Raw genomic sequence first — 12024 nt, 5'->3', positions numbered from 1 at the left:
CTGCTTCCTGTTGTCGTTTAAAGTGAGACAGACTTTGTTTCATAGATTGAACATCAGCTAATTTTATTGGTGTCAATTAAAAACATCTTTCATTTTCTGGCTTACAGTGTGCTAAAGCAACAATATGAATGGAATAGGGCTAACTTGATGCTAACGTATATGGGAAATTGCATAGATATGTTAGCAGTTAGCATACAGTGGTATAACTTTGGCTTCAGTTTCCAACCTTCATCATGGAAACAAATCACAGTTAGTCTTTATCAAAAATACTGGAAACCCCAAATGTAAAAAACTCACAAGTTAATGAAAGATTAGTTACGCACAGGCTCATGGTTTCTTCATAACTACAGCAAGGTTCCAAACAACTTAAACTATTGCTATAACCACTGTGAGACACTAGAGGGCCTACTTTAGTCAATCAAGGTAAATGAAAGAACAGTAAGTTGCAGGCTTATGGCTGGCTGCATAACTATGGCAAGGTTCCAAACAAGTTAAACTATTGCTAAAACCACTTAGTGGCACTAGAAGGCCTACATCAGTCAATAACATAACAAAAAAATACATTTATATCACGCTGCAGTTTTGTGCTAGCTTGATGCTAATGTTTATGGGAAATTGCATTAATATGCCAGCAGTTAGCATACATCGGTATAACTTTGGTTTCAGAATTTCAAATTTCTTAATGGAATCATCTCACAACTACTCTTCATTAAAAAATGGAAACTCCAAATAACAATTACTCAAAAGTAAATGAAAGAAAAGTTAGGTGCTGGCGCATGGCTGCTTTATAACTACGACAAGGTTCCAAACAACTTTAACTTTTGCTTGCAAAACCACTTTGAGACACTTGATGGCCTACTTCAGTCATTAACAAAAATAAATATTAATGTCACGTGGCAGTTTGTGCTAGCTTGATGCTAACATATATAAGAAATTGCATGGAGATGCTAGCAGTTAGCGAACAGTGGTATAACTTTGGCTTCAGAATTTTTCAACTTCCATCAGGGAAACATCTCAAAGTTAGTCCTTCAAAAAATACTTAAAACCCAAAATGTCAAAATTCTCACAGGTAAATGAAAGAAAAGTTACGCATAGGCTCATGGCTACTTCATAACTACAGCAAGGTTCCAAACAACTTAAATTACTGGCTTCAGAATCACCAACTTTCATCATGGAAACATCTCACTACTATTCATTATATAAAAAAAACCTGAAAACCCCACATGTCAAAAACTCACAAGTGAATGAAAGAAAAGTTTGTTGCAGGCTCATTGCTGACTTCATAACAACAGCAGGGTTTCAAACAACTTAAACTATTGCTATCACCACTCTAAGATACTAGATGGCCCACTTCAGTCAATAATATAATAAACCAATACATTAATGTCATACAGCAGTTTGTGCTGCTTGATGCTAACATATGAGAAATTGCATTGATATGCTAGCAGTTAGCATACATTGGTATAACTTTGGCCTCAAAATTTTTCAACTTCCATCACAGAAACATCTCAGAGTTAGTCTTTGTCAAAAATAACTGAAAACCTAAATGTCAAATACTCACAGGTAAATGAAATAACAGTCATAACTACGTCAAGGTTCCAAACAACTTAAACTATTGTTATAACTACTCTGAGACTCTAGATGGCCCACTTCAGTCAATAACAAGACGTGATGTGTGATTTTTATTCATTTCTGTATATTTACAACCATTGATACCCAGATCCAGTGACTAATTTCATATTTTTTTTCATTTTAAACTTATTTGATGAGGGAATCAATAAAGAATCGGATTGATAAGCAGAATCAATAACATTCGTATCAATGAAATCTTATCAAGAGCCATCCCTATAGGAACAAAATTGGGGTTTTATCTGATATAAAACCATGAAAACACAAAGTGTTTGATCTGTTTTCTACATTTCTTTAACATTAGACTCCTGGAGGCAACTAAACCAGGATCACACCAGTATCAGGGGTGGGAGATTCTTTTAGGAAACAGAAAGATGAGCACATAGGAAGCCTCACTTTCCACACACCAGCTAAATAAAGTTTCTTTAGCCTTTTTTTTGTAGTTTTGTCTATTTTTGTAGTGGCTTGTCTTTGGTGTTGCTGTTTAGGGGGTTGAAAAGTTTGGGAATCCCTTTGCTAGCTTTCTAAAACGTCCATCGTATTCATATTTTAAGAGGTCACATGTTTGGTGTAGGCAGACCTGTACATATCAGAGGTCAACAGAGGTCATCGGAGGTCATTTCTTCTCTTTTCCAGTCAGTGCTGCTCCACTTTCCTTCACTAAAACATCGCTGCCAGCTCCAGGATGATTTTCTGGCTGCAGCTGCCGACCTCTCTAAGAGTCTCAGCGAGGACTCAGATATAATCACACAGTAATTACACCAGCCCCCGTTCATTAAACTATTGGGTATTCAGATGTGAGGTTCAAAGTACATGAACTGAATGAGATTTCAGAATCATTTTAATTAATATTTCCACTTTAATTTTTTATTTTTTTGAAGCACAGATCACATCCTCTGTCCGCAGACGGGGATAGTTTGATGTCAAAGGTTTGTAGGAAAAATCTACAAGAATTAAATCCCAGACATTGTTCCTCTGAAAACAAATGCTGCTTGATGTTTTATCTGTTAGCGATTAAAGGTTCAATCCCCAACGCCCTGAAAGCTCAACTCACAAAAAAAGAAAGATCTCAGGTTAAACATCCCACTGACACTCTTGAATAAGCTCTTTAGAGATAAATGAAATATCTGAGGCTGTGTTTTCAAGCCGAAATGGACCTAATACCATGTTAGCATATCTTTTGTCACTTTGTGTGTCAGTCGTTTTTCCCCTTAACGAGCGTCCTCCAAAAGTCTCTGCATGTGTGTGTAATTTAGGCTGTCACGCAGTGTGTAATTTGCCTTTTTTTGTTTCATCAGTCTACGTTTCTGAGCGTCTTTGTCCTCACAGGTGTCTGTGGTTTCTCACTTCACTGCACCAGAGCTCGATGAAGGAAAAAGAGACGTACGCAAACAAAGACAAAACACACACGAGTTAATGTCTCTGGATGTGGATTTGACGAGACGAGCGCTGGGAATCAAACCTTTAGTTTTCAGGTGTCTATGCAAGCCAGAGCAGTTTGGTCAGCCAAGGCCACGGTCACATTAACATGGAGGTTATGATCCAGATCACCCACACCAGTCCTTCTGGTCTCCACAGAGAGGGGAGCTGATGTCAAACTGGGACAGTAGCTGTTAAAGGGTTCGTCTTACCTGTGCTTATCACCCAAACTCTTCATTTGCCTTGTCACTCATCACCACAGGAGGGAAAACTGAGGTCAAACACGAACGTGACGAACTATAAACGAACATGTAAAATATTTCTACAGTTCAGGTGTTGAGAAATATCCATGTGAGTTATGGCCAGCCTTGCTTTTCTTCTGCATGACGCTTTGTTTTGAGAAAAATGCATCCTAACCCGAGGTATGTTTGTGTTCTTTCCTGAGGGTGCTCCTCTCCTTCTCTTTCTCTCTGTATCTCTGGAGCTCATCACTTCTTACCTTAACTCTCCCTCTTTGTTTTTCCTTTTGTTCCTTTTTGTTTTTGTTTTTCTTTTATTTTTTGGTAAACCTTCCAGCTTCTGGATTTTCTACATTCATAACATTTTGTAGACAGCAATATGAGATGTGATTGAAAATGGAATATGTGCAATGTTGACTAAAGAAAAATATAATATATTCAATAAAAATTCAGAAAACAAACACGGTTTTTATGGTGTGTTTTTTCCTTAAAGAGGGTTTTTTATGGGAAATAGCTGCTGACAGCTTGTCCATCATTGTCCAGTCAGCCAGCCTCCACCTCCACAGGGTCCAGGACTGAGCTTCTTCAGCAGTCTTTTGAGTCCACTGTTAGCTCCGTTAGCCATGTCTGTGAATAGCATGAAGCTACTCTGTCCTCTGGTATTCCCTCTGTTTCTGGGTTAGCACGGCTAGCTCGTCCATCTTATTGGAGATAGATCTTACGTTCCCAATAACGATGGATGGAAGGACACGTCGTCCTCACCTCCTTTTCCTCACCTTGTGGGGAAACATCTGGCCTAGCACCTGTTAGCACTGACATGCTTAAACTGGTAACAGCTGATTTCTCATGTAAACAATTGGTGTCCACGACTGACAAATGACCCACACTAAGTAATGACCACCTCTAAATTCAAAGATTACAAAAAAGAGACGAAAAAGTTACAAGAAACGGACAAAGAAAAGAGAGCTGCTGTAACAGGCAGCCAACAGGGTGGTGCCTAGCAACAATGATGGAGCGATGGAGGTGGTGAATACCTTGAAAAGTCAAAGCCCTTGATGTACAAGTGAGACACCCAGAGATATGAATGAATGAATATGAACTTGCATTTTGTTGCTTCTAGGAACACTAATCACTTTTACAGTATTACTCCATCCAAAAACATTATTTACATTATGCTAAACAGATTTTGGTTGTGTCACAGTCAGTGAAACATCTTGAATAGAGTGTATGCACTGACGTCATGATTTGGGTAGTTACCCAGATGTGTGGCCATATTGGAGGTACACGAAAGTAAACAGTGAATGGACTGAGATAGAAGTGCAGCCAGCAAGAAAAAGAGAGATTTTTTGGAAAATCATGCCTCAAAGATGGAAGAGACCAATATGAGGAGTTAGCATCTTTATCATCATCTACCCAAAGGTTTGAAAACAAAGATATTACTACCAGGCTAACTTTCCAGCACTTAAAAAAAAGTTAAAAGACGCTGAGTTCTTCTCATGAGCTATTTATTGCTGTGAATTCCCTCCCAATCAAAGTTAAACTTTATATTAATATATTTACATTTACCAGAGCTGGCCCAAAGCATAAGCAGACTAAGCATCTGTTTATATGTTTATATTATGTTAACAGGGTGCTGCCGCTGTTGATGTAGGCCCAGTGGTTCTTACTGTCTCGAAAACGTCAAAGCTTGTGTAGCCATTGATTGCAAATTAGCTAGCTAGCTAATGGGAGAAAATGGTCTTTGACTACCCAGTTAAACAGCTTAATATTCATGCTAACCTCTTTGTATTTGTGTTGTACTAACTTTGAGTTGATTTTTAAGGTTGGCCTTATATTTTTGGCTTTTTTTGGCTTCAAAGTTTTTCCTAAGATTTGTTTGCAAGCAGAAATCGAAGGGCTCAAATCAAATTTTGTTTAGGGCCTCATGGAGGCTTGGGCCAGCTCTGACTTTTACTAATGTGAGTGAGACTTTAAGATGCTATGGTCAGAGAACATGACCTACCTGACAGGAAATACAGTTAACAGACTCAAATGTTGAGATGATTGTCTTGGAAATCCTGATGGAGCTCAGCTTGCCATAATTCAGACAATTGTTTGCACTACTCACCCCGATCTGGGATAATTTTTGGTCGTCAAAAGCAAAGAAAATGTTTTTCTTGGTCTGACTGATTATTGCAGAAAAAAACATGGCAGTAAATTATCATTTCGCGCAACAACCACCCATTTTACCTGTTAGCTCAACCCCATTCTGTTGTGAGAGTACCTCCAAGATGGCCGATCTCCAGTTGATTCGGTTACGTGAAAACGCTCCATAGCTCAAAGCAGAAAGGAGCTTTCTCTTTCCTCTCACCCTGTCTGTTGGAAACATCTGTGAAGTTATGTGGAGTAATAAAGCAGCGCTCTTTAGAGACGCCTTTTATTGGGACCAGAGGCTCACCTCGCTGATCATCAAACTCTAATCAGCATCTTTATACCACACACCTGTCAGGTGGATGGATCACCTCAGGGGGAGGAAAAGTGCTGAGTCAGCGTTGCATTTTAACAAAGTTGTGAACAAAATCTGACAGAGATGAGCTTTTTTTTTTGTTTCCACAGGAAACGAGGAATGTGAGGAAAAGAGTTGGATCAGGTTTTTATATTTGAGTTGTTGAGTGTGATATCCAATCCTCGCTGGAGCCACTACTCTTCACGTTTGACAGGAATTCAAACAGAGATCCCTTAAACCCTCTGTTCGTTAAGTTACAGTCGATGAAACTTAAAGATAACAGATTTCAACATGCTGCAAATCATGAACAAAGCTCATAAAAAGCTTAATTGTAGGACAACAGGCACAGAGTGGTTGTGTCCTTGGGTGTTTTGTGGATTACATCTATTTGTTTTATTTTTGTAAGATGCTATTGTAAAGTTTCACTTTGCGTGTCGTATGTTTTGATTTCTCTTTCCAAAATGTGACTGATTGTTCAGACTGTGTTGCATCCTTGTTAGTTTAGATGTATACATAATATACTTGTAAATATGTTTACTTTTAGCCTGAACAAACTCAAAGAGCGCAGTGTTACAGTATAAGGAGTGACTTATGGACAGAGACCCTGAAGAAACCAAATCACTCAGAATCTTCAAAAAATATATCAAAATTAATGTATTAAACAAATTAAGGGATGAAAGATCACTTTGCAGCAGAAAATAAATAAATAAATTAATTAATTAATTAATTAATTAATTAATTAATTAATTAATTAATTAATTAATTAATTAATTAATTAATTAATTAATTAATTAATTATAATCAAAAAAAAAATTTTGTTGCTTGATGGAAATTAGCACTCAAGTTTGTGGATCGTTTTGCTCGTTGTCTTTCTGTAAGAAGGAATAATTGGAAAGTTCTTTTGTTTTTTCTGATCATGGACTTATTATTTAATATTTTGTGTAAGAAGGGGCAATATGGTAGTGTATTGCATTCACCTGAAAAAGGTTAAAAGGAAAGGAGGCAGCAGGTATAATTGTTACAGAGAAAACAAATGCACTCCACCGCCATGGCCTCTATGGACGCTCAGCCCGCAAGACTCCATTCCTCAAGAAAAGGCATGTTGAAGCTGGTTTAAAGTTTGCTAAACAGCATCTTAACAAGCCTGTAGAATACTGGGAGAATGTTGTCTGGTCAGATGAGACCAAAACTGAACTTTTGGGCTGTCATACTACAGACCATGTTTGGAGGAGAAATGGCTCTGCACATCAGCCAAAAAACACTACACCAACAGTGAAGTTTGGAGGTGGAAGCATCATGGCATGGGGTTGTTTCTCATCTCATGGTGTTGGCAAACTTCATATAACTGACGGAGCAATGAATGGAGCCATGTATGGGGAAATTCTTGATCTGAATCTGCTGCCATCCACCAGGATGATGAAGATGAGACGTGGCTGGACCTTCCAGCAGGACAACCATCCAAAGCACACGGCAAATGGTTTCCAAAAAGTGTGTTCAATACTTTTTTCCTGTGTTATCGTACTTAATCCACCATAATCATTATTTATGGACCTGAACGTTGTGATTTCTTTTCATGTGTGGATTATTTGAGTTAATACCAATGTCTGGGGGAAATTTTGTTTGAATTGCATCTTTGGAAATAAATGTGGTAAGAAAAAAGTTGACGCTTTCAGTACTTATTTTCCCCCCACTCCTCAGCTGTTTTAACCTGACACATTCAGTGTTTTTGGTTAAACTGTGTCTTTGAGCTGCAGCCTGCTCTAACTCTGTTTCTTTCCCTCTTTCTCTCTGTTTTGCACGGCTGCGGTCACGCTGTGATCGTAATCTGGAAAGACAAGGTGAAGCAGGTTACTCTCCCGTCTGGTCAAGTGGTGTTTTCAGAGATAAAAAATTTACCATCCTTTAGCTCGACTTCAGATTCAGCCAAACGGGACACAGAGCAACAAAACGAGAACACGGTGGACAATGATTTAGAAATAAAGACTTTCTCAGACGCTGCATCCTCAAAAACAAAACCAGGAGCTAATTTGCCAAAGCTAAGCACATCTCCAGCCACCGTATCTGCTTTGTTGCTGTTGGCTGAACTGCTGGGACATGTTTGTGTACACGGCCTGTGCCTCAGACAGACTCAGCAGAGGCCGAGGATCACGGTGACACAACGTTTTCATCCACAGAGGCCTTTTACGGTGCCTGCTTTTGAAACTGGATGCCCGAGCCATTCATGTTTGACACGGTTTAAATATTTTAAATGGGTCTGTTGTGGTGCAATTACTCCACTCTTGGACAACCACCAGCTCATCCATCAAACGGTGATGGACACATCGAGCCGGGCTCCCCGCAACACAAACACACACAGGAGTCCTCCGGGGATGTGGCCTCGCTCAAGCCCCCAAACAGCAGAAAAAGAAAACACTGCTTATTATTTTATTGCTCCACAAACCTCGGAGAAAGAAAAGACGTTAGTCACAAGTTTTCCATGTGTGACAGCAGGCGTGACTTTGGGATCAGGTCGCTGTGAGGGAAAGTAGACCAGCCTTACAGATATATATAGCAGCTCACCCTTCACAGCTACACAACAAAGACAACAGGGTCTATCCTACACGACGCACACACAGCAGCCAGCACAAAGCGTCTGCCACACACACTCAGACAGACGCGGCCAGACCAGTGCCTCGTCATGGTGATCCAACCTGAAAAAGCAGCCATGTGGAAAACATCATTGGCTGTTATGCTTTTGTGGTTGAACTTTCATAAACGATGAACATGGACAAATGCGCCCGTCAGAGAGCTGCTTGACATTTAGACTTCTTGGATTTTTCCTGGTTTGTTTATCTTTGGAAAAAAAGAAAACAGCCGGGCTTTTAATTCCTCAATCGCTTCTTCGTTATTTTATTCCATTTTATAAAGAGCATGTTTTTGAAGGCCAGAGCTAACTTTAAGCTTTGAAACCGTCAGAGTCGCTGCTTTGAAGGAAGAATCTGTCTAAGTTGTTGAATAAAAGGAGATTTTTGTCCCACAATCCTTTGCTGTTTAACTTAACATATCCAAAAGACAGGTTAAAAACTTCTACAGATTTATTCTCAAGTACTTTTAATAAGAATAGAATAAGAATAGAAAAGTGTGAGAACTTGCATACATGTGTGTCAGCATCTGTGTCTGCTTCAACCACCCTCCTCAGCCTGGATGTTGATGTTTTGGTTGTTTCAGGACATTTCTAGGTGGAGAGTTAGCATGGTTACCTCAGCCAATCACAAAGCGCCCCGTGTGCAAGTGACTTTGCCTCTTGATTAGCGTGTGGAAGAAGCTAATTAGAGCAGCTAACATAGTGGACGTAGTAAGGAGGAATAAAAACAACCAACGAGAAATGAAACAAACTCCAAACAGATAAAGCTTTTTCCCAAAAAAAGGTGAAGATTGGCTCGACTTTCACTCGATTTTAGGAACTTGGAGAGCGACACAAGTTAGCATTCTGCTAACCAGGTCAAAGCGTCAAATACCCGAGATTAGCTTGTGCTAACATGCTAAGTCAGGTACACGGCTCTCGAGTCTCTTCCACGTAGAAACATGATGCTACAGATGTTTGCTGGGCTGGTGAGTGTGTTCACGTAGTCAAAGTCAGAGGCTGTGGGTGTGTGCTGCAGCTGGCCCTGAGCCCAGTTTGAATGTTTTGTTTACTGACAGGTAACGTAACATCCTGCAGACCCTACCTTTAAAGATATAAGGCTTTTAGAGGGATTATTTGTTTATCAACAACAGTGGTTACATCAGCCAATCACAGCGCGCCCAATGACTTTACATGTTTATTAGCGTGAGTGGAAAAAGCTTATCAGAGCAGCTACGGTAGCAGGCGTAGCATTGAGGAAGAAAAACAACCAAAGTGAAACAAACTCCAAACAGATAAAGCTTTTTCCTAAACAAGGGTGAAGCTTGGTTCAGTTTTCAAGAACCTGTAGAGCAGCACGGGTCAAAGAGCAGCACAAGTTAGCTTCTGCTAATCAGGTATGTGTCAAATTAGCTCAGCGAGATTAGCTTGTGCTAACATGCTAAGTCAGGTGCACGGCTCTCGAGTCTCTTCCACGTAGAAACATGATGCTACAGGTGGTTGCTGGGCTAGAGAGTTTGTTAACATAGCCATGGTCTGAGGCTGTGGGTGTGTGCTGCAGCTGGCCCTGAGCCCAGTTTAAATGTTGTGTTAACTGACTAGTAACATAACATCCTGCAGACTCTACCTTTAAAGATACAAGTTTATAGGTTTACAACTTCTAGTGATCTCGATGCTGGTCGTAAAAAGAAATAAAATCAACACAAACCTGAAATTTGAAAACTTCTGTCTGGTGAAAGGTATAGACGTGTAGATGTTGAAGAGTTGAAGAAAGACTGTGGGCCCCACGGTGACAGCGTTTAGTTTAGTTTACTAAAATGTGTCTATATTCTTAGGTTGCCTTACACTTTAATAGTCCTGATTGTCTCCATGCTGAGGGAAATATTAGCCTTTATCAGAGAAATTAGACCTTTTAAAAGAGAAATTAACAGACTTTCCAAAGGTTTAAAATTTATAGCCAAGAAGCCTCATTACGACAACCAACAACATCTACCAAACACAAACTGTGTCGCTTTAATTTCTCAGGATATAGGTGTTTACATTTGGCTTTCTGAGAATTAACAATTTAAAGATTGGTGGAAGAAAGTTCTGGTCCATGATGTTACTAAAGGTCAAACTTTGCTCTGCATGTTGAATTCAAGATGTTGCATGCTCAAAACATAAAGGATGGAAACAAATGGAAAAACTTGTATTTTTTTTCTGTATGATTCTTTTGGTGAATCCAGGCTGAGCAACATCCCTAATTTCCTCCTGAACCGTAAACACAGTCGGCAGAAAAGCAGCAGAGTGCTGCCACAGCGCTGCCTCAGCTTCACACTCGTCACAGCGCTTGCTGCTTCTGTCACTGTGCTTCTGTCGTCTAAGAAAAGACCCCATCACTCAGAGGTGTAAGACTACACCTGACAGGAAACAATATCTCCACATGGTCCCGGGCTGCTCATACATTCATGCCAGTGAGTTTGGCGTCTGCCGTTTCCCTTCTGCATCGGAAACCCAACGCCGCCCGTACAGCGCTGCTGCTGCTGCTGCTGCTGCTGCTGCTGGCCCCTGAAACCCAATCCCCCAAATCCCAGAAGGTACCTGCCCGCTCCTCAACAAACAACGCAGCGAGCGCAGGGCTGCGGATGGAAAAGTTGTCAGCAACAATTGTGCTCGCAGCTTCAGACAAACAGTCCTTTTACGTCCAGCAAATGTCAGCGGGCCGTGTGCCAGACAGACGCAGCACGACTCAGGGCCAGTGACCTCCCCGAGGAACATTTACCAGCTCCTGCGCTCAGATCCAGTGGCACTGACCTTGGATTTACTCCCTTGGCATGCTCCTTTCATTCTCAATCTATTAAAGCTGACAGCCAATGACGATGGATGGGTGTGGGGTAAAGGGAAGATACACTATTTACAGTTTTGTCTGAGATGATTTATGTCGACAAAGGCAGATGGAGAGCTACGGATCAGTGAATAAATAAATAAATCAAGGGACAAATGACTGAATCAATACAGTTAGACCAGGGGTCTCCAACCTTTACTTTCATAGGAGCCATTTTTTATCAGCTCAGCTGGATTACAGTCATCCAGGGGACACAAAATCTACTTTATCTTCACAATAAAGACAAAAAAAAGAGGCTAAAACTGTATACACAGTAAAAATGTAGTAATGAAAGATTTTAAAAATTAAATATTTGTGGATGAGATGTGGAAGTTGTTTTTATTTTAAAAAATTTGCAAAACTTTTAAGAAATTTCCAAAATTTCCCCAAAAATTTAATTTTCAAAAAAAAAAAAAAAAATTTTAAGTTTGGAAATATTCAAACATTTCATTTTTTTTAAAGAAATTTCATAAATTTGAAAAAAAATTTAAAAAATAAAAAATCATACAATGCTTTTTAAAAAGTTGCATATTTTAATAAAAAAATTGAAAACAAAATTAATTTCAAAAATTTGCAAAAAAGGTGAATACATTTTGAGATTTCAAACATTTTTTGATAATTTCAAAATGTTTTAGAAATTTCATAAATTTGAAAAAAATTGAAGAATGCTTTTTAAAAAGTCACAAAAATTTATAACATAATTGCGAAGTTTAACAAAAACAAATTTTAAAAATTAAAAAAAAAAGTTTAAATGATATCAAGACTTCAAACATTTAAAGAAAAATCA

Source organism: Halichoeres trimaculatus, unplaced genomic scaffold (genome assembly GCF_033239565.1).
Source record: "Halichoeres trimaculatus isolate MK-OKI-2021-1 unplaced genomic scaffold, fHalTri1.1 fHalTri1_scaffold_3, whole genome shotgun sequence".
NCBI classification, from domain to species: Eukaryota; Metazoa; Chordata; class Actinopteri; order Labriformes; family Labridae; genus Halichoeres; species Halichoeres trimaculatus.
Note: the sequence above shows the minus strand (reverse complement) of the source record.